At 45.7% G+C, this 27,792-nt stretch overlaps 1 protein-coding gene and 1 non-coding gene across 5 annotated transcripts in view; one reads left to right on the top strand and one right to left on the bottom strand.

Moving 5' to 3' along the window:
* The first annotated feature begins 3,685 nt into the window (after positions 1–3,685).
* CTCF (CCCTC-binding factor) overlaps positions 3,686–27,792 on the top strand; it is a 47,037-nt gene continuing 22,930 nt past the window's right edge. The window contains exons 1-3 of one of the 4 annotated variants that reach the window (XM_056135882.1): positions 3,686–3,866; positions 10,140–10,256; positions 11,462–11,574. The gene's annotated coding sequence lies outside the window, so the exon portion shown is untranslated. The remainder of the gene's footprint in view (positions 3,867–10,139; positions 10,257–11,461; positions 11,575–27,792) is intronic. The other 3 variants (XM_056135886.1, XM_056135883.1, XM_056135884.1) reach the window with 3 other exon arrangements.
* Positions 18,010–18,117, bottom strand: LOC130044542 (U6 spliceosomal RNA). The gene has a single exon (XR_008795407.1). It is a non-coding gene; the product is annotated as a U6 spliceosomal RNA (small nuclear RNA).

The raw sequence follows: 27,792 nt of genomic DNA on the forward strand, positions 1-27,792 counted from the left end.
AGGTGGGTGCTTGGGGACCATAAGGTACCAGTGATCAAACCTGGGGGGTGGGGTTCTAGTCCTTTGAGCCATCTCCCCAGCCCATTCTGCATTTTCTAAGAGTATTAAGTCACAGTCACGGTCCTCCTGCGGGCGAGATACTTGCGGTAGCTTGCCGGGCTCTCCAAGAGGGGCGGAGGAATCTAACCCGGCTCAGCTGGGCCAGCTGCAAGGCAAATGCCCTACCGCTGTGCTATTGCTCCAGCCCATTAAGACACAAATGGGATTATTTATTTTCCAGAAAAATGGGTTCATGTAAACTTTTTGTTTGTTTCTAGGGCTACTCCCAGCAGTGCTCAGGGCTTTCTCCTGGCTCTGAGTTATAAATCATTCCTGGCAGGCTTGGGGGACCACTCAGGGACTGGGGATTGAACCTCGGTTGGCTGTGTACAAGGCAGATGCCCTACCACTCTGTACTATCGCTCTGGCCCAAAATAAAAACTTTTCAAATACTTCACCCACTTTTAGACAAGTAGCTAATCACATAAGGCAATTTCTACCTGTGATGACTTGGGTCTGGGGCTAAAACAGTAGTACAGCGGGTAGGTCATTTGCCTTGCATACAGCTGACCTGGGTTCAATCCCCAGCATCCCATATAGTTCCCTGAGCACTGCCAGGAATAATTCCTGAGTGCAGAGCCAAGAGTAACCCCTGAGCATTACCGGGTGTGACCCAAAAAGCCAAATAAATAAACAAGAAAACTTGGTCTTGGTGTTAAGAAACCAACCAAATACCTTTAAAGAAAAAAAGCAATTGAAAAAAGAAAAAAGCTGTTGAATGTTGCTGAAGAAAAGTCATACACCAGACAATTGGAATGACTATTCTTTTCTTTGTGGTGTTGAAGATTGAATCCAGGGCTTAATACATACAAAACAAGTATCCTATTGCTGATCTATACCCCTAGTCAGCAACTGATTTTTAACTACTATTTCTTGAGGGGGGCTGGGGTCACAAACTCCTGGCTCTGAGCTCAGGGTTCATTCTTGACAAGGCTAGGGGGCCATATGGAGTACTGGGGATTGAACTTAAGTTAGCTGGGTGCAAGGCAAGCACCTTACACGCTGCACTATCTCTCTGGCCCCTGATATAACATGTTTTTTGTTTTTGTGGGTATATGGGTCACATCCAGCAGTGCTCAGGAATCACTTGTGGTGGGACTTAGGGGACCATATGGGGTACTGGGGACTGAACCTAGGTTAGCTGTGTGTGTGTGTGTGCAAGGCAACCACCTTACTCCCTATACTATCTCCGGTCCTGGTTTAACTTTAATCTTAAAATCACTAAATTCACACGGGGATTGAAAGTCCTACCAGGGTGCCAACGCTGCCCTATAGGACACCAGTAAACTTGCCAGCCCTCCTCCCAGCTTTGGCACTATCCTCACCTTCGTTGCCCTAACTAGCACACCAAAAGAATCCTGCTCTTATCAAAGGTCCGGCTTCTCCAGCACTAAGAACTCCAGGGGAGGATTTCACTTCTATGGAGGTCAAGCAAGCTTTCCCTCTCCTGCGTCACTTTTATCAACATATAAACACATTCAAGAACCCACAGCTTTTCTTACCATTACGGTCTGGGGGGCCACACCCTGCGTTGCTCAGGGCTTAATCCTGGATCTGATGCTCAGGGATCACTCCTGGCAGGACTCAAGAGACCATGTGGGGCGCCGGGGATCAAACTTGGGTTGGCTGCGAGCAAGGCAAGCACTTTAAGCAGTGTACTGTCTCTCAGGCACCCCACCCGCTGTGTCTCGGGCCCAAGAACACAACAGCTTTTATAGCATCTTTTCCTTTGACCCCAGATTCCTCCAGTCATTTCTAAATGTTGCTGCCGAGGTGTGCAGCCTTTATTTCCTCACCTTTGCATTCACTCAATCCTGTTTCCATGTCTGTACTTTCACCAGGGGTATTCCCCAATGACATCCAAGGTGACAATCAAATAGATCTCTCTGGCCAAAGTTGGCCTCGGAGCAGCATTAGGCTCCTACAGAAACCTCTGCCCTTGGATTCCACCTTTTAATGCTTGCCCGATTTCTTTCTGCTCTCCAGGCTGCTCCCTCCCTCACTCTATCTCTAAGTGCTGAAGAGTGGTCAAAAAACTTCCAGCTCACGGGGATGGTTTAATCTGCTCATGAAGTTTTAGTTGCCAACACATCTAACTATCTGGAGATTTCAAAAAACAAAACCCCAGTATGTCCACAGTACCTAAAAGGAAAATGAAACAAGACGGAGGGGGGGGGGCTTGAGAGGGGGGGAGAGAGAGAGGGGGAGAGAGAGAGAGAGAGAGAGAGAGAGAGAGAGAGAGAAAGTGTCTGCCATAGAAGCAGGTTGCGGGGGCGGGGCGGTCGTGAGGACTGGCTGGAGGAAACCTGGGGGCGGGAAAAGCGAAAAGCGGGACGGGTGTCGGAACATTCAATCAAAAACCAATTTTGTAACAGTGTATCTTACGGCGATTCAATTTAAAAAAAAAAAGCCCCAACGTCTGATTGCTTTAACACGCACACGCACTTGCGATTTCTCCGTTACTGGACCGACAGTCTCCATCAGCTAAATGGAGAAGCTCCATTTGACTCTGGGTTTTGTTACTTGTAATATCTGCGGTAAGTAGAGTTTGGAACAGCTCTGAGTCAGACTTCCCGGAGGTACCAAAGGTTCCCCCCCCACCCCAGGGCCCTGGTGGAAAGGGGGTGGCCGGTCAACTTTTGTGGCTGGGAGGGTCGAGGCGGCAGGTGCACCCCGGAGAGCGGGAGGGGGAGGAGCGCCGCACGCGCGCGCGGGGCCGGCTGGGCCGGAGTCCGCGCACCCACCACTGAACGGCTCTCGGGCTGAGACGTGAACTCTGCAAAACACAGAACCACGCCGCGCCGAGTACAAAAAAAAAAAAAGTCCTTTCGAAAAAAGGCTGCTCTGGTCCTCTAAAAAAGCATCCTGGTCTTTTGGTGGGCCTCTCCCGGCCGAGGTGGCTCGGGGACACCGTCAGGAGTTCCCGTCCTCGAGGGCGGAGACATTGCCCAAAAAGCCGCGGTGCGCGGACAGCCCTTCCCGGCGCGCCCCGGCGGAACTGGGCGAGCGCGCGGGGACCGGCGGGGCCTCGCCCGGCGGCAGCGCGGCGCTCGATCGGGCCGGGCGAGGGCGGAGACTGGGGCGGGGCCGGCCCGAGAGCCGCCACAGCCCCACGGCCCGGCCCGCGCGCGCTCTTTTCCCCACCCCCAGCCCCCGGCACTCTTCCCCCTTCCCGTCTTCAGGGCCCGAGAGCGCGGCGGGCTGACCGCGGCAGGCGGGCCCGGGGTCCCGGACCAGGGCGCCCCGGCGCGGTGACCTCCGCCCAGGAAGCCCCACCCAGCGGGCGTGTGCGTGTCGGGGGGGGGGGAGCCCGGACGTCGCGGCGCCCGCGGAACCCACGCGCGACCGGGCGAGGGCGCGGGAGGGCGCGTGCGGCGTGACGCGCCTCGCCGCGCAAGCCGTGACGCCATCGCGCCCGCTTTTGAAAGTTGGCGCCCGGGGCCGCCTCCCATGCTGCCCCGCGCCAACCCCTCCCCTCACCTTTCCTCCCCCGCCCTCCACTCGCCGCCCGGCCGGCCCCCCCCCACCCGTCCCTTCCCTTATCAGCACCCGCGGCCCCGGCAGCGCCGACGCAGGCGCACTGCATCGCGCCGCCGCCATTTTGTGTCCGAGCCTGTGGAGCGATTAAACCGTGCGCGGAGCTGCTTCTTTGGCGGCAGCGGCGGCGGCGGCAGCCGGTGCGGGTGCGCGGAGCTGGCCGGGGACGCCGGGTGGCCGGAGCGGCGGAGCGGCGGCGGAGCGGGCGCCGCGGGGGGTGTGGCGCGGAGGTAAGGGGGCCCGGGGTGGAGGAGGTTTCGCGGGCCGCCTCTAGGTGTCACGATGGGGCCGCTCCGGTCGGCGCTGGCTGCTGCCCGGCGCCAGCGCCGCCGCCGGGGGGTGTTTGTCTCCCTCTACCGTCCCTGCTGCGGCGCGGCCGCCGCCATTGCCCGTCGCCGCCTCGGCCCGGCGGCCCCCCACCCCGCCCGCGAGGCCTCCCTTCCGACGGCGCGCGGGGCCCGCGGCGGCGGCGGCCCCCGAGGCCCGCGCGCCGGCGACTCCATTTTCCTTCCTTTGTCTCTGCCCTCGAGGCCGGCTCTTGGCCCGGCCGATCGCCCCGCCGCGGCCCGCCCTCCGTCCTCCGCCCCTCCCGCGGCGGGTGGCCGCGGCCGAAAGCCGAGGGCTCGGGCCCGGCTTCCGCAGCCGCGAACGCGTTCGAGGGCCCCCGGCGGCGCGCGCGCGCGGGGCCGGCGCTCCCGGGCCGCCCGTCTGGAGGTCGGGCCCGGGCCGCCGCCGCCGCCGCCTCTGCCTCTCGCCCGGCCCGTCCCTCGGCGCTCGCGATCCCCGCCAGCCTACCCTGCCGCCGCCGTGCGCGAGCGTCTTCCCGGCCGCACGGCCGCCGCTCCCGCGCCGCGCGTCGCCCGCCGCTGGTCTCCGTCTCCGCCGAGTGGCGCAGGCGGCGCTGCTGCGGCGGCGAGCAGAGGGGACCCCAGAGCTGCCGAGAGCTCCCTCTGCAAGGCTGGCTGAGCTGCTCGCGCCTCGACGCCGCCCGAGCGGGCGGGGGGACGCGCGCTCGCCACCCCCGCCGGGCCCCGGTGGCGCCCCCAAACTCGGCGCCTGGGCATCTCGCCGGAGCTGACCCCAGCCCCCCCACCCCACCCCCCACACAACACGCGCGCACGCACACACACACACTTGGCGGAAAAGGCCACGAGTTCCGCGCTGAGTAGTTTTTCTCGCGCTGGGGACGGACTCGCGGGGATCCGCACGGTTTGAGAGCGCGAGAGAGATCTCAAAGGGATTAAACTTCATTGCACTTTGATCTCAGTGGCCACGCGAGGGATTCCTGCCTTAGGGTTTACAGGCTGGCTAGATTGTTGCAAGTGACCCTTGAGGTTCCCACCCGCTCCAAGATGTCCTGATCTAACTTAGTACACTACTTTGTACCTGATGCTCTAGGGCTTGGCGAAGGCAGTTCTGCCCCGGGGATTGTGCAACCCGATCTAAAGCGCCAGTAGGACAGAATGAATTTATTCTTGACTTCACTGGTAATTTGCCCATATGCTGAAATATGAGGGTTGGTGTTGTAATTGAATCCTGGGTCACTCGCTGCACATAGTTTATAAATATCTACGTCTAATGTAACTACTCTTTAGTAGCTGACTTCCTGTGTCCCCAGGAGTTCAACAAGAAGTAAACATTCGCCTAAGTAAAGGCTCCATGCGTGGAGTTTTAGGTCAACTGAGAAAGAAGTTCCCTGGTTAGTGGTTAGTGCAAATGAAGTTAATCGGGGTATGGGTTTAAACTTAACTCAGTCCGTAGGTCTTGCATAATTTAAAAGCTTCCTGCTGAATTACCAGAACTTATACTTTCTCCCCCGAGATATTCTGGTACTTAGGCCTGAGACAGTTTTGTCAGCTCCAGTAACTTTGGAGAGAAATCTGGATAAAGTTGTTTTTGAAGAAAAGCTATGATGAGTGTATGAGGAAATTTAAGAAGGAAAGTTGTGCTCTCCACTGTGTAATTCAGATCTGTAAGATTTTGCAGCAGTTTGCCTCCATAGGAGAATCTTTGAACATCTTTTTTTTTTGAACCCTACAAAGTGTTCTTTACCCCCACCAGAGATTGGTTGCAGTAAACAAACATATAGCACTGATAAAATTTCAGGCTTGGGAATAGGACCATGCTTAACTGTCTACTGGTTTATTTGTGCAATTTTTTTGCATTCTTATGATTGGGGGGCGGTATTTTCCTTTTGAAATTGTGGAGGACAAGTTTCATATTAAAATAAACTCCACACAGGGCAGAACAATAGTACAGCAGGTAGAGTATTTATCTTGAATGTAGCTGACCTGCTTGGATCCCAGCACCACGTATGTATGGTCCCCCGAGCACAGACCCAGGAGTAAGCCCTGAGTAGTGCCAGGTGTGGCATCCCCCCCCAAAGAAACCCCTAAAAATAAAACTTTAAAAGCTTCACACAGTATAAAAATTAATAGCTAGTAGATCTGGAATTGAATCCAGAAATGCATGTATACTGAAATTAGCATTGTGCTCCCCAAACCTTACCTTGCATTTTGATTAAGTAGTGTGCTATACAGACAACTTCTTGGTGTTGTTGATCATTTGCTGTGTTAAGGATATAGACCTTTTTTAGGGATTTCTATCCCTAGGACTCTGTTTATTGGGAAAATAAAAATAGAGAATGTATTGAGGATATAAGTTTACCCACAGAAAGGTAGTACTTAATGAGTAGTTGTATTAGAATGATTACAACAGGAGTGTTTGCATATATAAGAACATACTGCTTATTTAAGAGTAGTCATAAAAGTTATTTAGTGACCCAGAGAGAGTTCCGGGTTAAGGTGCTTGTTTTGCATGCAGCTGACTCTGGTCTGATCTCTGACACCACATGGTCCCTGAGCACCGCAAGGAGCATTATTGAATATGACCCTGGTAGTTCCTGCACCATACCATTTTGAACCTCTGTTGACCAAGAATCATCCTAAGCATTGCTTTGGGAGTTTCTCCAACATATTCAAGTTCTAAGAGGTTACAGCTTATGCTGACTCTGTTTGTGTTAATTAAGCCACATTCAAGTGTGAGACATTGGTGGAACATACAGTGACTATCGCTCCAGTCCCTATTTTTTCATTTTTAGGCTTCCAAAGCAGTGCTTAAGGGGAGCAGGGCCATTTGCAATTGTGGTCAACCTACACAGTAGGACAGTTAAGTGCCAGGATCCTATGACTTACTCTGCAGCGACTTATTTCTCTTGGCAGTGCTAGGGCATCATATGCAGTGTCAGGTATCGAAATGGGGTCGGCTTAGTCCAAGGCAAGTACCTTCATTCCACCTTATTGTTTTGGTTCCAGAGGATTTCAGATTCTTATGGAGATTAAGTCGCCACACAAACTAATATTTGTCATAATTTAAGACCAAAAATGATCACATGCATTTGAAAGTAGAGTTTTCATTTGGATGTGTAGACTTGGCACATATTTGTTTTTCATATCCCTAAACTTTTGTTGTTGTTGTTGTTTTGTTTTGGGGCTACACCCAGCTGTGCTCAGGGATCACTCCTCGTGGGCTAGGGTGAGGGGGTAGCAGGGGTGCCGTGAATTGAACCCAGGTCAGTCGCATACAAAGCAAGTCACTTACCTGCTCTCCGACGCAAAATCCCTAAACTTTATCAAATCACTATCTTCATATCAACGTATTTCTCAGTGATTTAGTATTTGACTGCAAGACTTATTGTAGTACTGCATATTGTAGATTCTAAGCATGTACTCATTTTTCTATGCTTGTTCCTCTTTTGGGTTTTTTTTTTTATCATTTTTTTTATTAGTGAAACACCATGAGGTACACTTATAGACTTATAAATTTTTGTGCTTGGGTTTCAGTTATACAATGATCAAGTACCCATCCCTCCACCAGTGCCCATCCTCCCCCACCACGGGTCCTAGCATCCCTCCCACCCCCCATCCCCCCCCCCTCGTCCCACCCTGCCGCTGTGGCAGGGCATTCCTCCCTGTTCTCTCTCTCTTCTTTTGGCTCTTTGGGTCACACCTGGCGAAGCTCATGACTCCTAGCTCTGCACTCAGGAATCCCATCCTGGCAATGCCGGGGTACCATATGGGATACTGGCTATGGAACCTGGGTTCGCTGAATACAAGGCAAACGCCCTACCCACTGTGTTGCTCTGGCCTTTTTTTCCTCATTTTTGATCACTTAAAATTTTCAGGGCTATAAAACTGTTTCCTTTGAGTTATGCTAGGGACAAACTATGGACTCTAATATGACATATGTTGGACTTCTAAATACTCTAATCCTCTATTTGTATCATTGTAAATAAACTTGCAACTAAAGAGGCCTTCCTTTAGCTTCATCTGAGAAAATATATCTGGTTTCTTTGGGGGACTCTAGGTAATTGTGCAGTGAGTTCCCACATAGTGTATCTCATATGCCAAATTCTTTGGAAACTCTTTTTTCAGATTTAGCTCTTTCATGTCATATTTATTTTTCTTTACATTTTTGTTTTATTTCAAAATATTAACTCAGAAAAGTGTGGGGGGAGAAAGAGAAGTGTTCAGGAGAAAACATTGGCTTTTACCAGAGGGTGGAAAAGTCTTTTTTCTTACTTTGTAGTGTTTTCCTCGAGCATTGCCAGAAGCTTAACAGTTCATTTTATTTGTAATTCATGAGAAAAAATTGTCAGCTAATAATGTTTTTTGCCTAGAATATTCCATTGATCTGTTTCTAGGACATTGAAAGGTCAGTGAAAATTTCCATCATTATCTTATAAGAATGGAAAACATGGTATTTGTGGTGTGAACTATTTTTTTAAATTTTGGTATTTGTGGCTGGAGATGCAGTGTAGTGGGCAGAGCATTTGCCAACTTGGGTTTGAACCCGGCACCCCATCTGGTCCGCCAAGCATTGCCAGGAGTGATCCCAGAGTGTGGAGCCAGGAGGAAGCCCTGAGTACCACCAGATGTGGTTCAAAAACCCTCCAAATTTTTTTGTTGTTGTTGTTTGTTTTCTTTTTATTTTTTTTTGTATTATTTTTATTGAAGTTGAGAGGTAACATGGGACTATTTTAACATGGTTATAATAGTCTTGGCTTATTGGCCTTTGGTAAACAATATTACTCTACCACCAAAATGCCAAAAGAACCTTCCCATTGTACTTGTCACTTCTAGTCTGCTTTGTCCTCTCACGCCCCCAAATAACCTTTAATCAGTAATACCATTACTTACTGAACATCAAGTAGTAAATTGTTACTGGATCATTTCTTTGTGAGAATTATTTTTTAAGTTTTTGGGCCACAGTACTTATTTACAGGTAAGTATCTGCGGTACTTATTCCTGACTCTCTGCTCAGGGATCACTCCTGACAGTGCTTAGAGGACCATATGTGGTGGTGCTAGGGATTATACTGGGGTTGGCCACATGTAAGTAATCCTTACCTGCTGTACTGCCTCTCTCACCCTAATAATTTTTTTTCCCCCGTGGGGGGAGGGTGGAGGTCAGATCCACCAGTGTTCAGGAATTAGTCCTGATCCGGTGCTCAGGAGACCCAAGGGTATTGGGGATCTAATCTGGGCCAGTCATGTACAAGACAATTGCTGTACTCTTTTTCCAGTCTAGAATTAGAAATAGTTTTTTGTTGTTGTTTTTGCATTTCGGCCACACCTGGCTATTCTCAGGAGCCATTCCCTCCTTTGCACTAAGGAATTATTTCTAGTAGTGCTCACTTCTAGTGATGCTCGGGTAACATATGGGTAACTGGGAATTCAACCCACCCGTCAGCTGCGTGAAGAGCAGGTGCCTACAAGCCATACTATCTCTCTGATCCCAAATTAGTTTTTTGTAGTTTGACTATATACACATGCATTTGTTTAGTTAAAAGATTGTAATTCTGTGCTATAATTTTGGTGGGGAGAGGGCCACGCTTTGTGCGCTGAAGTCCATGTGGTGACAGGGATTGAGACCAGGGCTCCTATGTACAAAGGCATGTGCTCCAGCCCTGTGAGATACCTCCCTGACTCTAGTCCTATGCTATTTTTGTTTTTTTATTTTTGGGTCACACTAAGGTGTGTTCAGGGGGTTGCTCTTGACTCTAGCTCAGGAATCACTCCTGCCATGCTTAGGAGACCATAAGGAGTGCTGGGATTAAACCCGCTTTGGCTGTGTGCAAGTGCCCTTCCTGCTGTACTGTTTCTCCAGCCCCATCATTAGCATTTTCTACTTTTTGTGCATTTTGTGTTCATAAAGTGGTTGGTAAGGCTGGGGATGTGGCTTAGCCGCAAAGTGCATGCCTTACATTCATTAAGACCTGACTTTGATTTTTAGCACTACAAAAAGAAAACTAGAGAGAGAACTCAGTGGGTTAGAACACATGTTTTATAAGCAGGAGCACCAGGTTTGATCCAGACTCCACGTATCTGTAAAGTATTGCCAGGAGTGACACCCCCCGCCCCCAGCACTGAGCCAGGAGTAGGCCTGAGCACCGCCTGGTGTGTCTCAAGAAAACAAGTGAAATGATTTATGCTTCTATTTTAGAATGATTACAGACCTGGGGCCAAAGAACAAGATGCACTAGTGGACAGATTGCTGATCAGAAGCTTGAAAACTGGGTTCTGTTTTCCTTCCTCAAATTGATTTTGCAGCCACGGAGAGGTAAATGTAATTTCCACTTACTGGTCTTAAAAATGGGAGCTCATAAGACCCTCATGGGGTTGGAGGAGTTGGATTATTTTTGGAAATGGAAGATGCAGGTGATAGAGAGCATGCAAGCTTTATAGTTAGAGGTCTGGGTTTGAAACTGCACTGCCACATATCCAGGGTGATCCTGAGCTGCTTAATCTTTCTACCTTTAAGTCCCCATTTGTGAAAAAATGACACCAATTATGGAAGCTCTCAGAGTTGATAAAAATGTGTAAAGCATTAAGTAGTATTTTAAGTACCATTCTGAGCTTGTATCTAGCAAGATCCCAGAAAATGGCTCCTTTGTGTAGAAACCCTTTAAATAAGTACTTAGACTCTTGGCAAATAGCCTCAAAAGTCCTTATCCTGTGGTAATTAGTAATTTTGATATGGGATAGATAGAAACCTATTCTTAGAAACACTGGTATCCTAGATTAAAATTTTTATTACTGACTTATCACCTATGTTTACATCAAAATGTGATAATCATTATTAGTTTTTTTTATTTTGAAAGTTCAATTAAAATTTACTATAATTTCTGCAGTAAAATATAATGCATATTATAGGAAACTTGAAATAAGTGTCTTGTAAATGTTAGGGTCTACTAGACTTTGGCATCTCAACAAAATAGTGTTCTCTGTGTGGAAAAATATCTCTTACAGGCTACCAGATAGCACATCTTTCTGATCCTCTTGAAAAATCTGAAAATAGTTTTAATTACACTTGTGTAACAGCAGAATGGAATGTTGATAGAAATTACAAATGCTGAGTTTAGATAAGTTTATGTGAATGAATCGGTGATCTTTTTCTTACAAGCTATGGCTGGAACAGATAGAGGAGAAAGGGAAGGGAATGAAAGCTCTATTCTTCAAAATCTCTGTTATCTAAGTGGGCATCTTGGTACCTTGATAGTAGGAAAAGACCGGATCAGTGTACTAGTACCTTGTGGATGAAGAAACAATTTGTGCCTTGCAGGTTCTTTTGGGAATGTAGTTACAGAATGCATTCTAATGAACTGCTGAAGAGTAAAACAATAGTGATTTGAAAAGCTGTTGAAAAAATTAACCTGAAAAGTTTGGGTAATGGGAATTTGGAAGCTTATTGGTTACTTTTAAGTATTTTGGCTAGTTTAATTATTTAGATCCCTGTTTCTCAAACTGGGATATGAATACCCTTAGGGTACAAAGTGGTATCATTCCTGGGTACTTGAAGCCACAAGATAAACATGACCCATCTTCCTGGAGCTTCAGTTGTGCTCATTGAGGGGGCGGTGAGTTAAGTAATTTAACTGGTAAGTAATCCAATTTTTTTACATTAAAACAAAAATATATTTGAGCAGAATATGAACTGTTTAAGATAACATCTTCAATGAGATGAGATATGATTGCCTTTGAGTGGGAATCTTTTTTGGGTGGAGAGTGTTTTGTATGGTACTGCAGTGTAATCTTTTTTGTTTTGTTTTTGGGCCACACGGACTGTGCTCGGGATTTACTCCTGACTCTGTGTTCAGGATCTTCCTGGTGGGCTAGTGGGCGGGAGGAGGGGAGAACATACGTGGTGGGATCAAACCTGGGGCAGCTGAATGCAAGGCAGGTGCCTTACCCACTGTACTCTCTCTCGTCCCTGCAGTGGAATCACTTGAGAAAAATGCTTTATTTTGTTGTTTGTTTTGGCCACACATGGTGATACTCAGTGATTACTTTATGTGGGGCTTGGGGATCATATGGGATGCTGGGGATCAAATTTGGGTCAGCCACGTGTAAGCAAGTGCCCTACCCACTGTACTATTGCTCTGGCCCCATGAGAAGAAATGCTTTTGAGCTATAAAGTAATTTTACCATCCAGTTTCATATTTTACTTCTCTATGGGGTATAAAAGTTAAATTGTATTCAGTGGTACTTTACATGCTTGCTCCTACAGTCTGTCAGTCACTGGGTTGTTTCTATATGACTGAACCAAGTTAGAAACTTGAGTTAGAGAGAGAGAGAGAGAGAGAGAGAGAGAGAGAGAGAGAGAGAGAGAGAGAGAGAGAGAGAGAGAGAAAGATTTGGCACACTGATGCTAGTAGAGCCACATCCCAAAAGCAACTGTACTCAGAAATTACTCCGGGATCAAACTCGGGTCAGCCACATGCAAGGCAAGCATCCTGCCCATTGGGGGCTACAATTGACAGTGCTCAGAAACCACTCTAAAGTCAGTTGCTGGGATACTCAGATTGAACCCAGCCCTCCTGCATGCAGAGTATGCAGTCAGCCTTTGAAGCTTTCTGTCCAGCCTTAAAAGAAATTCTCAACTGTCTTGTTTGTTTCCCAGTAATTTTAATTTCTTGCTACTGTTTTCTTTGAGGAGAGGAGAACTGTAGTGCTCAGGGGCTATTTCTCTGGAGACTGTAGGTGGTGCCGGGTATTTCAGCTGGGGTCAGCTGCGTGCCTTAATCTCTGGACTATCTCTCCTGCCTTAAACGTTTGTTCTTTTTTGACACTTCAGAGTTGCATTTTCAAGCAGAGGAGAACTCAGTGGCATAGCTCCTCCTTTGCAGTTGTCCTTTCCTATCACACCACTGCCCTGCTTCACATGCCCATTGTCAAGGATTCTGACAGCATGCCACTGCTATTTGTGATCCCTGGGACCACAGCAAAGTGTGCAGTCTCTTGCAAGCACTGAAAGATTAAGCCTTGAATCAAATATGTTCAAGGACAATGGGAATAGGAAGGGGTTGCATTTTCGATAATGCCTAATTCTGAATACAGGTTTTATGTGTGAACCTAATTGGTTCTAGGTACACTGAAAAGTGATTTTTTTTTCTGAAATGACATGAATCAGATTAGCCAAGCTAGATATTCACTAAGAATCTTTAAACTATGATATTTACTGAACGCTTGTAATGTGCTCATTCAGTACTTTTTACTTTGTGCTTTTTTTACTTTTTTATTTGTCCCTTTTTACTATGTGCTAGGCACTGCATTAGGTACTAGGAATTTGAAGATGAATAAGAAAAGGATCCTTTTCCTAAGGATCTTGAGTATGGGGCAAGAGATCTGTAAGTGTTGATATACTGATAAAACTGTTCTGGGTCTGGGAAGTTTGTGGATGACATGCTTTGATGTGCAAAGCCAAGGTCTCCAACACCGTATTCTCCCTCACTGTAGCCACCAGGTACTATCAGGTGTGGCCCTTACAACACTGAAATATTCACTAAAAGATAGTGTGTTGGGGCCAGAGCATAGTACAGCAGGGAGGACATTTGTCTTGCACGTGACTGACCTGGGTTTGATCTCCAGCACCCCATATTGTCCCCCGAGCACCGCCAGGAGTAATTTGTGAGTGCAGAGCCAGTAGTAACCCCTGAGCAACGCCCAAGTGTAACCCAAAAGCAGAAAAATAAAGCCCCACAAAAAGATAAGTGTTCAGGGTGCAGAAATAGATGATCAGTTACAGGAGTTGGTGAGATTTGGGCAAGAGACTTTCTGGAGGAGAGACCCTTACCTAGATACAGCAAAAAATACAACAGAAGCATAAATTTTAATCCAGCTAGGGCACCAAAGGTTGGCTGTGCAACTTAGTGGTTGTATAATCTTGGACAATTCCATAAAAGATGACATAATTTTCTTATTTGTAAAGTAACATAGTTCCCTTACTAGACATTAGAGACTTTTTCAGTAGTTAAATGAGTGTTAGTGGAGAAAATATATACTATCTAGCAGGGCCAGAGTGATAGTAAAGCAGATAGGGCATTATTTGCCTTACATGCAGCTGACCCGAGTTCCATCCTCGGTAGTTTCTGGTGTCCCCTGAGCTCGCTGGGAGTGATTGCTGAGCTCAGAGCCAAGAGTAACTCCTAAGAATTGCCCAGTGTGACCCAAAACCCTAAAATTATATCTGTATGTATATGTTTGCAACTACAACCATAACATGCTATTTAGATGTAAAATTATGGTGTGCTCATTTTTGTTGTTGTGCCTGGCACACACCTGGCTGTATGCCAGAAATTGCACAGTTAGAGCTCTGGGAGTCCCTGCCAGCAGAGCTACTGGGTCACACTCAGCACTTGCTCAGTTAGTGACTTTTTAAGAAAACTTTTGTTTTGTTGTGGGGGAGCTGCACATACTGCAGTGCTGAGGGGCCGTGTGGTGCCAGGGATAGAACTTGGGCCTTCCACATGCAAGCAAGTGCTCAGTGCTGTGAGCTCTCTCCAGTTCATGGTGGCATACTTGTGAGTAAGTAGATGATTCTGTATAGCTTTAAACTTCCATGTTTTTGGCTTTTTTTTTTTTAAGTCACTTTGGTAAGAATAGATTGGGTTTTTAAATCATTTAATTCTAATTTATATTTGCATGTTAAATATGAATTAGCGGCATGCATTTGCTCTCTTCACCTAGATAGGTTTCAGATATATGCCTGGTTTGAGGATTATAGACAGAAGGGTGTCACGTCGGGAGACCAATCTTTGTTTCTGCTTTTGTTCAATTTTACTTTGTGCAGTTATTGACATTTTCTTTCTGGGTACAAGAGAGATAGTATAGGAGCTAAGGTTCTTGCTTTGCATATGGCCAAACCCGGTTCAGTCCCCGCTTGGTGCCCTAAGCATAGAGCCAGGAGTAAACCCTGAGCACTATGAGGGCTAACCTCTCACCCTCCCCCCCCCCAAAAAAATCCTGATTTTTATAGCTATGGAGTCATGGTACTTGTTTCTTTCCTACCAAAAAGGATGAACTTAATTGATGACCTAAAAAATAGGCACACCTTAGTAAAGCCAGGTGAAATTTTTAAAGCTACCTGTCAATCTTCTTACTTTACAGATAAAATAGCTCAATGGGGCTGGAGCGATAGCACAGCAGGTAGGGTGTTTGCCTTGCATGCAGCCAACCCGGGTTCGATTCCCAGCATCCCATATGGTCCCCGGAGCACCGCCAGGAGTAATTCCTGAGTGCATGAGCCAGGAATAACCCCTGTGCATCGCTGGGTGTGACCCAAAAAGCAAAACAAAAAAAAAAAAAGAGGGGTTAGAGACATAGTATGGGGGCTAAGGGTAGGGCTCTTGTCTTGCATGTGGCTGACCCTTGTTTATTTCTGGTACTACATATGGTCCCCTAACACCGCCAGAGGTCACTCTGGAGCACAGAGCCAGGAATAGCCCCTGAGCACTACCAGATGTAGCTCCCATCCCTCCCCCTCCAAAAAAAAAAAAGCTTAAGCCACAAGGTCATTTTATTTATTTATTTGGGGGTTTTGACCACACCCAGCGATGCATGCTCAGGAGCTATTCCTCCCTGTATACTCAGGAATTACTCCGAGCGATGCACAGGGAACCATATGGGATATCAGGGATTGAACCCTGGTGGGCTGTGTGCAAGGCAAGTGCCTACCCACTGTACTATCTCTCTAGTCCTTAGTTTTTAATTTGGGGGGACGTATATAAGGCTTACTCCTGGCTCTGTGCTCAGAGAGCACTCCTGGTAGGACTCGGGATCACATGGAGTGCTGGGATCGAACTTTATTAGTCATGTGCAAGGCATGTACTGGTATTAGACCCCAGATTATTTTGCACAATGTTATGGATGTGGAGGGCAAATATTTATTCTTCAGTCTGCCTCTGAACAGTCTTTGGGCTTCATAGAATAGCCTGCTAATTGGATTCTGTAGTAGGTAAACCTCTCTGTCTCTCTCCGGTTTGGGGCCACACCCAGCAGTGCGCAGGAGTTACTGCATTAAGATTTCACTCTTGGTGGGCGCGGGAGACCATATGGATGCTGGGGGTTGAACCTCAGTCAGCGGCATATAAGGCAAGCACCTTGCTTTACTCATTGTACTATTGCTCTGGCCCTAACATTTTGTTTCTTTTGTTATTTCAGTTTTTTCTCCTTCCTTCTTCCTCTCCATCTTCTTTCCTTTCTTTTTTGCACCACACCCAAGGTGCTCAGGGCTCATTTCTGGCTCTGTACTCAAGGAGCATTCCTAGGGTGCTAGGAATTGAACTGGTTGACTGTTTGCAAGGCAAGCACCTTACCCATGTAAGGGCTCTGGTCCCTGTTTTAATTTCCGTATGTTTCAGTATTGTATGTCTGTTTTGTGGGGTTTGGAGGCATGCTCATTGGTGCTTAAGGACTATTCCCCTAGTTCAGTGCTGGGAAGTCTTTCTCCTAGCAGTGCCCATAGGATTGAGCCTGGTTTTCTGCATGCAAGCCATCTCTCCAAAGTGTATGGCAAAAATAGTTTTACTGGGGCTGGAGCGATAGCACAGTGGGTAGGGCTTTTGCCTTGCACGCGGCCAACCCGGGTTCAATTCCGAGCATCCCATCTGGTTCCCTGAAACCACCAGGGGTAATTCCTGAGTGTAGAGCCAGGAGTAACCCCTGTGCATCACCAAGTGTGACCCACAGAGCAAAAAAATAAATAGTTTTACTGAAACAAATTGACTTGAGATAGAGCTAGAGACATTGTACAGCAAGTAGGATACCTTCCTTGCACTGGGCCAACCTGGGTTCAATCCTTGGCACTCCATATGTCTCTGAGCACTGCCAGGTGTGGCCCAAAAATTACTCCTAAAAAAGAAAAAAAAGATATTAGAGAAGTGTGAAAGGACAAAAGAGAAATAATATATTTAAGAGGGAATATGGGCTTTTCCAAAGTAGCAAGTATTTCTCTGACTTTCTTCTGCTTTCTGTTTTTCAGGTTTATTTTCTTTTTCTTTTTATCTATTGGATAACACTTAAACCAGTATTTGTATTTTATACTATTACACTGTTTACTCACTAATGTTGTCTTATTCTTTTTTATTGGATTTTGGACCACATCCAATGATGCTCAGGCTTACTGCTAGCTTTGTGCTCAGAGATCACTCCTGGTGGGATACTGGGGACAGAACCCAGGTCAGCCGTGTGCAAGGCAAACTCCCTATTTGTTGTACTATTGCTCTAGCCCCTGATGTCTTATTCTTTAATATTTTTAACAACTTTGTTTTGAACTTATCCATACTACCTAGAGAGATTTTTTGATACAGGTGGCACCCGTGTTAGAGGTGAAACTTGAGATACTATGTGCCGTTATTGGTAGACTGGAGGCTTTTTTTTTCTTTTTTTGCTTTTTGGGTCACACCCACTGATGCACAGGGGTTACTCCTGGCCCCTGCGCTCAGGAATTACTCCTGACGGTGCTCAGGGAACCATATGGAATGCTGGGAATTGAACTCAGATTGGCCTCATGCAAGGCAGACGCCCTACCTGCTATTGCTCCAACCCCCAGGGCTTGTTTTTTTAACTTTTAAAAAATAATTTTTAATACAAAACGTCACCAGAATTTTAGTTAAGCAGCAGGTAATTCCTTTCAGGAATGAAATATAGCACGGACTCCTGAAACAGGAGAATTTTTTTTTTCTTCTGTAGTTACGCTTTCACCTTCAGTGATTATCAGTATGCCAGAGGCAGTAATAGATACTGGAGAAAAGGAGATATGAGAAATGTCTTATTTTTCCCCTAAAAGTGAAGATAAAGGGCCCAAGTTATAGTAAATAGCAGGTAAGACACTTGCCCTTTGCTGACCTAGGTTTGATCACTGGCATCCCATATGGTCCCCCGGGCGCCAACATGAGTGATTCCTAAATACAGATCCAGAAATAAACCCTCAACACTGTCAGGTATGGCCCCCAAACCACCTCCCCCATCGGGGATTGGGGGAGGAGTAGAGGAAAGATAAGATATTTTATATTTTTTGCTATTTTTTTAACTCTAAAAAATGGAATTTCCTCTTTTCAAAGCACATGTCATCCTTACACAAGACCATGCTAATCTTCTCAGTATTTTTCCAGGTTTAGCATAATCTACAAAGCTAGGGCAGAGTTTGTGTCTTTTTAGCGAAAACACCACCAGTATTCATATAGTAGAAAACTAGGAATATTTGAGTTGGTTTGATACTTACCTATCATTATGTCATTTCATAACATTTGTTCAAGGTGATAGATTTCCTGCATTCTTTTTTGAGGTGGGTGGGGCACACCAAGCAGTGCTTAGGGCTTACTCCTGTCTCTGCACTCAGGGATCATTTCTGGTAGGCTTGGGGGACCATATGGGGTGCCGGGGATCAAGCCTAGGTTGGCCATGTGGAAGGCAAATGTACTCACTGTACAGATCCCGTACATTCTTAATATTTTATATACTCAGTGATAAAAGATTATAGGATTTCTCTAAAGCCTTGGCTGACCTGATTTCAGGGATATAAACCCAGAGGAGAGTAAATAGGGATTGTGTAGTACCTGCTGTAGTCATCCTATGGAGAGCAAGCGATGTGCCACTAAGTTTCAGGATCTAGAGAGCAGAAAGGGACAGCATATGCCTGGAGGCAGGCTCCATTATTGTAGCACCAGCATATAGACTTCTAAACAATCTTTATGTTCTTTTTTATTTTCTAGTGGGGGGGGGGACAAGTGGGATCACACCTGGTGATGCCTTGAGGCTGATTCCTGGTTCTTCATTGAAGGACTACTCCTGACAGGACTCGGGAACCATCTGGGGTGCTGAGATTGAACCTGGGTCAACCGCAAGCAGGGCAGAGGCCCGACCCACTGTGTTATTGCTCCAGCTCCTAGCGTCTGTTTTTGATATAAATGTTCACTAAGTAAAATAAACAGTTTTTTCTCAATGAGACACTAGGACATGGTCTCAGAAAACATTTTACAGTAATAAATTTGAGACAGTTTTGTAGAGGTCCACCTTGTTTTGGTGAATATTTTTTATATATAATATTTGTCTTGTTTCATATATACTTAAATGTTGCATGTTGTTTCCTCTCTGAGACTGTTCCTTGCACTTACTGTTTGCCTGACAAGATCCATTTCATTCCTTAAGATCTAGATTACAGTTCCTGTCCTTAAAGCTGAGCACCTGCACCCATTTTATTTATCTTCTGTTTGTTTTTCTTCCATACCTGGCATAGCTCAGGGCTTACTTTTGACTGTTCTCAGGATTTACTCCTGGCTCTCTGATCAAGGATCACTCCTGGCAGTGCCCAGGGTACCATATGTGGTGCCAGAATTGAAATGGGGTCAGCCACATGCAGGGCAAGCTCCTTCCCAGTTTTACTATCTTTCTGGCCCCTTTGGTTATTGTGTAACTGATGGAAATTATGCTAACTGCTGTTACTACACTCATCACACTAGAACAGTTATTTGTTATTTTGTCTTCCCTGCCACATGAGAAACTTCCATGAGACCCCAGCTCTTTGCAGCTGGGTCTTTTCCCTCCTTCACTCCGTTTCGTTCTCCTCCCTTTCCTTCTTGTTTTCTTCCTTCTGCAATAAAAGTTTTTATCTGTAGATAACATCACACACCTTTTGATGAAAATTACTTGGTTTAACATTTTTTATTCTTGGTAGCAAAAGGAATGTTTCACTTCCTTCATGGTAGTTGCTTTTACAAATATTTTATTACTCAGTATTTCATAGATTTAATAAATAGGGAGAGAGCTATTGTTAGCAAAAACTAAGAATCTCAGATTTGGGGAGGGATGTTCTATACCCTTTAGTGCTCAGGGGCTAGTCTTGGCTCTGTGTTCAGGAGTTACCCCTGGTAGTGCTTGGGGGATTTTAGGGGGACAGGCAAGTACCTTAACCTCTGCTTGGTCCCTTAGACCTCTTAACTCTAAAATAAGGAATCACTCCTGGTGGTGCTCAGTGGGCCAAATGGGATGCTAGGGATTGAACCTGTGTCATCCCTGTGCAAAGCAAGCACCTTACCCACTGTGTATATCTCTGTCCAGTTTGTTTGTTTGTTTGTTTGTTTAATAGCAGCTTAAGACCTAACAATTTTATTTCCCTTTCACTTGTGTCTTAAAAAAAAAAGTTCCCTGAAATAAAAATTTGGTTATCAGGGTCAGCGATATAGCAGGAAGGGCATTTGCCTTGTTTGCATCTGGCCTGGGTTCATTCCCCGGTGTCCATTAAGATCCCTTGAGCACCACCAGGAGTGATCCCTGAGCATTGCCAGGTGTGGCCCAAAAGCCCCTCCAAAAAAAAAAGTTTGGTTATGAGACTCAGTGATAAAAAGCATATTTCACATGTGTCAGACAGTGGGTTCAGTCTTAAGTGTCACACAGAAAATAAATAAAATAAAGGTAATGGCCGAGAACAGAGGCATGCCTGTCACTGAGGCAGTGCTACTAAGATTAAGACTCCTTTCATTTCTTGTCACCCTGAAATAAGTGATCACTAATATTTTTCTGCTCAGACTGAATCATCTCCACTCAGCTCCTTTCCATCTTTATTATAATCTGCTACTTTTCTGATATTTTATAGCCATTAATGGTCATGATACTTCGGTGTAACTTAAGTTCTCAGATAAGATGATGATATTTTAGGTGTAGCAGTATAAAGTGGTTATTTTATATGACTTTTTACCTAGCTGGTTTTTTGTTGTTGTTGTTGTGTTTTGTTGTCTTTTTTTTAATACCACGCTCAGCAGTGCTCAGGGTTTAATCCAGACTCTCTGCTCAGGGATCACTCTTGGAGGGGCTCAGTGAACATAAGGGGTGTTGGAGATCAAACCCAGGTCTGCCACCTTATAAGGCAAGCATCTTACCCACTATACTATCTCTCTGCCCCCTAATATTATTCTTTTTGGCTAGTGGTCAGCTTTTTCTTTCATTATCAGAAGAAACTGCAGGTTTTTAATACTTTTTTTTTCCTTTCTTTTGCATTTTTGCATTTTGGATCACACCTTGCGTTGTATAGGGGTTACTCCTGGCAGTGCTCCAGGGACCAAATGGAATGCTGGGAATCGAACCCAGATCGACCAAGTGCAAGGCAAATGCCCTACCCACTGTGCTATTGCTCCAGCCCCAATACTTTTTTTCTTACTGGTATTTAATGTTCCCTACAGAATACTTCACCTTTTTGTTCTTCTAGCTAAAATTATTTTTATCAAAAAGATCTAGGAAAGAAAACTACAAGATATCTCCTCTCTTCTCTGCCTTCTAATGATGTCTGATAGTTTGAGAAGTCTGAAGGCAAGTTCTTTTAGGTTACTGTCATGTTAGTCTATTTCAAAATTTTGCTGTGTCTTATGGAAGCTTATGGGGACGTAGGCATGCTATTTCTTGCCAAGAAAGCGTAGACAGTCTTCTGATCTACTCCAGAAAATAAAAGGTGAGTGTTAGTAGTCAGTTATTAAGGACAACAATACAAAAAGTTTTGGTGGTTTTATTCATAAGGAAGCCTTCTAGAGGGACAGACAGTAGCTCAGAGGGTTGGAGCACAGATCTGGCATGCAGAGGTACCCGGGTTCCGTCCCAGCATAGCATGGTCACCTTAGTATCACTGGGAGTGGTGCCCAAAAATACTTCCAAACCTTAACTCCCTAGTTTGTGCAAATATACTAATAGATTCAGATTTCACATTTTTTTCAAGGCACTCCTGCCTAAATAAATTGCAGCAAACCCTCAAAAGAATAAAACGTTATGGGTGGATTAGCAGTGGCGGCCCCAGCATTGGCCCCAGTTGGACCTCATTGCCAGACAATATAGCCTTGATCCTTCCTGTACTGTTGTCTGATTATCACTAGGAGTTATCGTCTAGGCTCTCTGATCAGTGCTCCTCCCAAGAAAATACTTCAGTGAGAAATGGATAAGAACAGATTATACAAAACTGAGAATGAAGCCTTGAATTGGAAATTGGTTCACTAAAAAGTGCGTGGCCACCGTGTGTTGGATAGGCTCGCAGATAAGCCTGGGACACTACTCTTTTTTTCTTTTTCATTCTTAGATTTGATCAGGTTCTGTTTTCTTTTCAGTTGTCTTCTTCATCCTTTAAGAAATACAATAGTTTCAGAAGTAATTTTTGTGGGGAAAAATTCATCTAAGGATTATGATTAGAATTCTGAAAAACTGAAAGGTTATATATTTGTTCAGCTCACATATATCAGTGCTTTCTGGGTGACCTAAAAGATACAGGGGAAGCACAATGGCCCGGTTCTGTGCCAGAGACATTTTATTTTAACTTTACTGTAGCCTGTGATACCATAATTATTCCTGTTTTCTGAGAATAGTGTATCTCATCCCAGGTCACACTAATTGAGTTGAACCTGAAGTGGAATGTTGACACACACACACACCAGATTGTGCTCAGGGATCACTTTGGAGTGGGGGGGCTCAGGGAGCCAGGCAATCAAACCCAGGTAAACCAAATGCAAGGCAAGTGCTCTACTATTTCTCGGGCCCCACTTTCCCTGCCCCCCATTTTGGGCCATACCTAAGCACAGTGCTCCTGAGATCCTGCTAGCAAACTATGGAACCAGAAATGAATGGATTTAAGCTCTGTGGAGTCAGCTGACAGGTGCCATCTTGACAGCCGTCTCAGCCTAGCTGACTGAAGTGCTGGTGTGCACGTAATGAGACTCATTCTCTTTAGCAACACCCGAGGGCAGATCCCTGAGGAGAGCTCCACCCACCCCTAGCAAATAGCTGTGCTGGCCTGGGGGCTTAGAGACAGTTATCAACAGTGCTTTCTTCTGGGCTTGGAAGATAGCATCAGTGCTTGCCCCAGACTGAATTTGATCCTTAGGGTCACATGACCTCCTGAGTATTGCTGTTTTAGCTCTGGTGACAGCCAACAAGACTGGTTAACCGCCCCAAAAGTGTGCTTACTACCAGATCCTGACCCCTTCCAGGCTACATCTAACTGCTATTAAGCAAGCCACATTCCTGCAGACATAAAGCAACATGCAGCTCTCAGACAGAGAAAAATAGTCAGTTCTGCACCTTTTGTATTCCTTAGCAGCTCATGGCCAGTTAGCTTCTGTCTTTGTGACTAGAACAGCTAGTAGTTGCTGGGCACTAGGGACCTTGAGCCCCTTATTACTGACCAAGCCCACTTGAATTTAACTTCTAAGTGTCCCATGGTACTTGTGCTCTCAAACCCCTGGACTGCCTAAGCTGTTCGTTCACTCTTTGTCATATGTCAAAAGACAAAGACCAGGTACTTGAGTCTGAATTTCCAGATTTCTTTCCCCCACCCCCAACCCCCAGCACACTTGACCTTGGTGCTATATCTAGTGCCAGGCACTTAGAAGCTGCAAACTCCCAGTCACTGTTTTGTCCCTATTGGACATGTAGTCAATGTAGTCATAGTCTGTGTCAAGTACTTCAGAATTAGTTCTCCTATTGTCACCCAGTCCTGCCCAAGCACAAATCCCCAGGTACTCAAGGAATTGGGAAACATATGAGGAGATAAGGAACTCACATAAACAAATCAAGACAGTAAGTCTAAAAATTTTTTATCTGCACCACCTAGACAAGCTACCTGAAGTAAACTTCAAAAGCAAGAGACCTAATGGTGCTCACTGAAATGAAAAGTTACTGGTGTAGAATAAAGTTTGGGCCAGAGCCATAGTACAGCAGATTGCCCTTGTACATGGTTGACCTGTGTTCAATCCCCAGCATCCCATATGGTCCCCTGAGCACAGAGCCAGGAGTAAGCCCTGTGTGTGGCCCCAAAACAAAACAAAAAAAAAAAGTTTTGAGAAAAGCCCAAGAAGAAATCATAGAGCTAATGAATATAGTAGGGGCTAGAGAAGTAGTAAAGGGGTTAGGGTTGTGCATACCTTGCGTGTGCCTGACCTATGTTTGATCTGCCATACCACATGGCCTCCCCGGCATCACTCGGTGTATAGTTCTGCAGGCCCCTGAACACTTTCTTGATGGCATTGAACTGTTAGCCCCCATTGGCCAAGTTCCCCAAAATTCCTGGACACTAGTTGGGATGATACCCCCTCCCCAAAGGAAAAAAAAATCAGTGAGCTTGGAGATAAACCCCCAAAATAAGCAGCAAATGGTATTAAAAATAATGAAGATAACATAAGCTATATGGGAGAGCAATAAGAGAAATAACAGCGCGTAGAGCGTTTGCCTTATACATGGCTGACCTGGGTTTGATCTCTACAGTTCATATGGTCCCACGAGCCCACCAGGAATGATCCCTGAGCACAGCCAGGAGTAAGCCCTAGGCACCACTGGGTATGACCCGAACCACAACCCCCCCCCCACTCCCCTAAAAAAAAGAATCTTCTCATCATAGGGATTCCAGAGAATAGGCGCAGGATTGTCACTGTCACTGTCCTCCCGTTCATCGATTTGCTCGAGCGGGCCCAATAACGTCTCCATTGTGACAGTTGTTACCGTGTTTGGCGTATCAAATACGTCACGGGTAGCTTGCCAGGCTTTGCCGTGCGGGCGAGATACTCTCAGTAGCTGGCCGGGCTCTCCGAGAGGGGCGGAGGAATCGAACTTGGGTTGGCCACCATGTTGGCCGCCTGCAGGCAAACGCCTTCTCCCCCCCCCCCCCCCCCCATCACTCCAGCCCAGGGGCAGGATTATAATTGTTAATAATCTTATTTGGCTTGAGGAGCACTAGTTTCACTCAGATTTGAAGGAGAAATAAAAATAAAGAACTTTGGACCGGAGAGATAGAACAGAAGGTAAAGTGCTTGCGTTTCATGTGGCTGACCTTAGTTCAAATACCTGCCACCACATATTAGTCCGTGAGCACTACCAGGAGTGATCGCTGAGCACAGAGCCAGAAATAGTCCCTAAGCATGGCCATGTGTGGTCTTAAAATTGTTTTTTAAATTTTTTTAAATAGATCTTATTTTTCTAAAAAGTTTTGGATTTTTATCTTTTATTTTGGCTAAGTTGAGTTGTTTGCAGTTTTCAATAATGATAACTTGCTTTAATTTTTCCCCCTTTTTTCAGTATTATAGGCTTACCAGTTTTAGTGTCCTTTCAGAACTTTTGCTTGCATTAATATTTTTTCAAAAAAACTTCTGTTGATTTCTACTCGTAAATTTTCTGTTCTTTTTGTTTAACTGCGGCTCACTTTTTCTTTTAAAAAATTATTGAGGTGGAAACTATTTTCCTTTTTTAATTTTATGAGCATTTTCTATCAAAAGGACAGTCCTGTGAGAGGTTTCACAATAACAGGGGGAAAATAGCAACTTTAGTTCGAAAGCTTTATCCAAACATAAAACCTGATGAAGTTTATCTAAGCATAGGGCATACTGGCAAAGCAAAACATAGTGAAAGTGGTTTTTTAGGGGCTCCAAAAGATCTTGTGACCCATTCAGCTTTCTGGTGGTCTGAGTTACTTCTGGGCTAAAGATTAGCTAGGAATGCTAAGTTTCACAGAGAGGTCAGGTCAGTTACGTACAGAAAAGTCCTTATTTGCCAGTAAGGGCTGTTGCTAACCTCACAGCAGCACACCTGCTGGTGATCCAAGTGTGTGAGCAGAAGCGGAAAATAGCCAGTGGGGGATTGAGCATAGAAGGTATATAGCGATGGCCTATGGGAAACAGTCAGGGGGGTTGTTTTGTGTTCAGTGTCATACCCAGTGCTCCTCGGTTGCTGAAGGTTAGCTACCAGCAGCATAGGAGACCTGCAGCCCCGTTAGCTATCTCCCTGCTCTTAAGAGGAATTTTTTTTTTCTTTTAGGGTCATACCTGGCGATGCTCAGGGGTTACTCCTGGCTTTGCACTCAGGAATCACTCCTGGCGATACCAGGGAACCATATGGGATGCTGGGAATTGAACCTGGGTTGGCCACGTGCAATCGCGCCCGCTGTGCCATCACTCCAGCCCCTCTTAAGAGGAATTTTAAGGGACCAGGGCAATAGTGCCATAGCTAAGGCTTGCCTTCCACATGGTCAGCCCAGGTTTGATCCTGGGCATCCCGTATGGCCTCTGAGCCAGCTAGGAGTGATTCCTGAGTGTGGAGTCAGGAGTAACCCTCGAGCACGGCCAGGTATAACCCAACTCCCCGCCCCTCAGTAAAGGGAATTTTTAAGATAGAAAAGATTCAGAGGTGCTGGAGAGAAAATAGTACAGTGAATAAGGCATTTCCTTGAATGTTGCCAGCCTGGGTTTGAGCATCCAGTATCTCTGTGCCTACCAGGAATAATACCTGAGCATCATTGCATATAGCCCAAAGTCTAAAAGAAACAGAAAAGATTTGAGTTGCATAGAGGTGACAAAAGACAGAGACAAAAACTGAGGGCTGATACAGCAGATTCCCCAAGGATGCAGACCTGACCCTGATGGCATCTGAATCATGGACAAGCTTTGGGGACTTTGTGTAGAGGCTAGTTCTCTGCATTTTCCTTCTCAGACTGTCTCAGAGGCAAGGACGTGTTCCAATACTAATTTTCCCCTCTTCATTTTTCCTTTCTTTTATTGGTGGGGTGAAGGGGCACACCTCTCCATGTTCAGAGATTACCCCTGACTCTGTGGTCTGGGCTGGAGCAACAGTACAGCAAGTAGGGCTGTAATTGGGCTGTAGGATTGGTTGTATGTGGCCAACCCAGGTTCAGTCCCCGGCATCCATTATGGTCCCCTTAGCACCGCCAGGAGTATTTCCTGAGTGCAGAGCCAGAAGTAACCAAAAAGAAAAGGAAAAAAAAAAATCCTTATGTGTTTAATTTTCCAGATTTCTATAAAGAAAGTGGTATGGTTTTGATTGTGTGGGGGAAAGGTTGTGTTCCAGGAGTATATTGAAATCCTTTTTTTTTTTCTTTCGTATTTTTGGGCCATATCCAGCAACGGTCCACAAAAAGTTTTGACAAAACCTAAAAAATATTCCTTCAAGGGAAGAGAGGAGAGTGCAGTCTCCAGTAAGTGGGAAGAGAGACCTGGTTTCAAACCTATTAGATTAGTCATCGTTTCAGAGGAGAACAAACTCCTTTCCTCTCACAAAATTAGGTGTAGGGATCCACTGGTCAAGGTGATACACTGATACAGCTAAGCAATCTATGGGCAGTACGAGTGACTTTCTACTTTATATCTGAATGCACAGGCTGATGTGTGTGACCCTTACAGGTGTTTTCACAGGGTGAGAAATTCAACTTAGTTCCTTGGCAGCACAGTCAGTTTCAATTTATACTACCTTGTACCAGTCAATTATGTTTCTGTCTGCTTTATAGCTGTGACCTTTCTAGGTTGGACTTGATTACAAGAAATTTCTAAACGTTTAAATCCCCAGATTCATGGTAGAGACAGGGTGGATTTTTCTGTGCCTTTCAAATTATTGGGTGTTGTAAAACTCACAAAATTCAGAGATTGAATTTTTTTCCTCAACTACTGGGAATATCTAAGTGGACTGAGATTACATCGTGATTCTGAGGAACCAGCATTATCATTTACAGCTTGTGGGTTTTTTTTTGTTCTTGTCTTTGATACTTTACCCATGGCAAGTAGCCATGGTGGTGTTAGCTTTTTTTCTGTTTTCTAAATCAAGATTTGGAGGTATTATCTACTTTTCTGGGTTACTAACTTCATGGCTTGGAAAATTTTTTTTAAAAATGAATGAAGAGGGGCTGGAGCAATAGCACAGCGGGCAAGTCGTTTGCCTTGCAAGCGACCGACCCGGGTTCGATTCCCAGCATCCCATATGGTCCCCTGAGCACCGCCAGGAGTAACTCCTGAGTGCAGAGCCAGGAGTAACCCCTGTGCATCGCCAGGTGTGACCCAAAAAGCAAAAAA

Source organism: Sorex fumeus, unplaced genomic scaffold (genome assembly GCF_029834395.1).
Source record: "Sorex fumeus unplaced genomic scaffold, SorFum_2.1 ptg000122l, whole genome shotgun sequence".
In the NCBI taxonomy this organism is placed as follows: Eukaryota; Metazoa; Chordata; class Mammalia; order Eulipotyphla; family Soricidae; genus Sorex; species Sorex fumeus.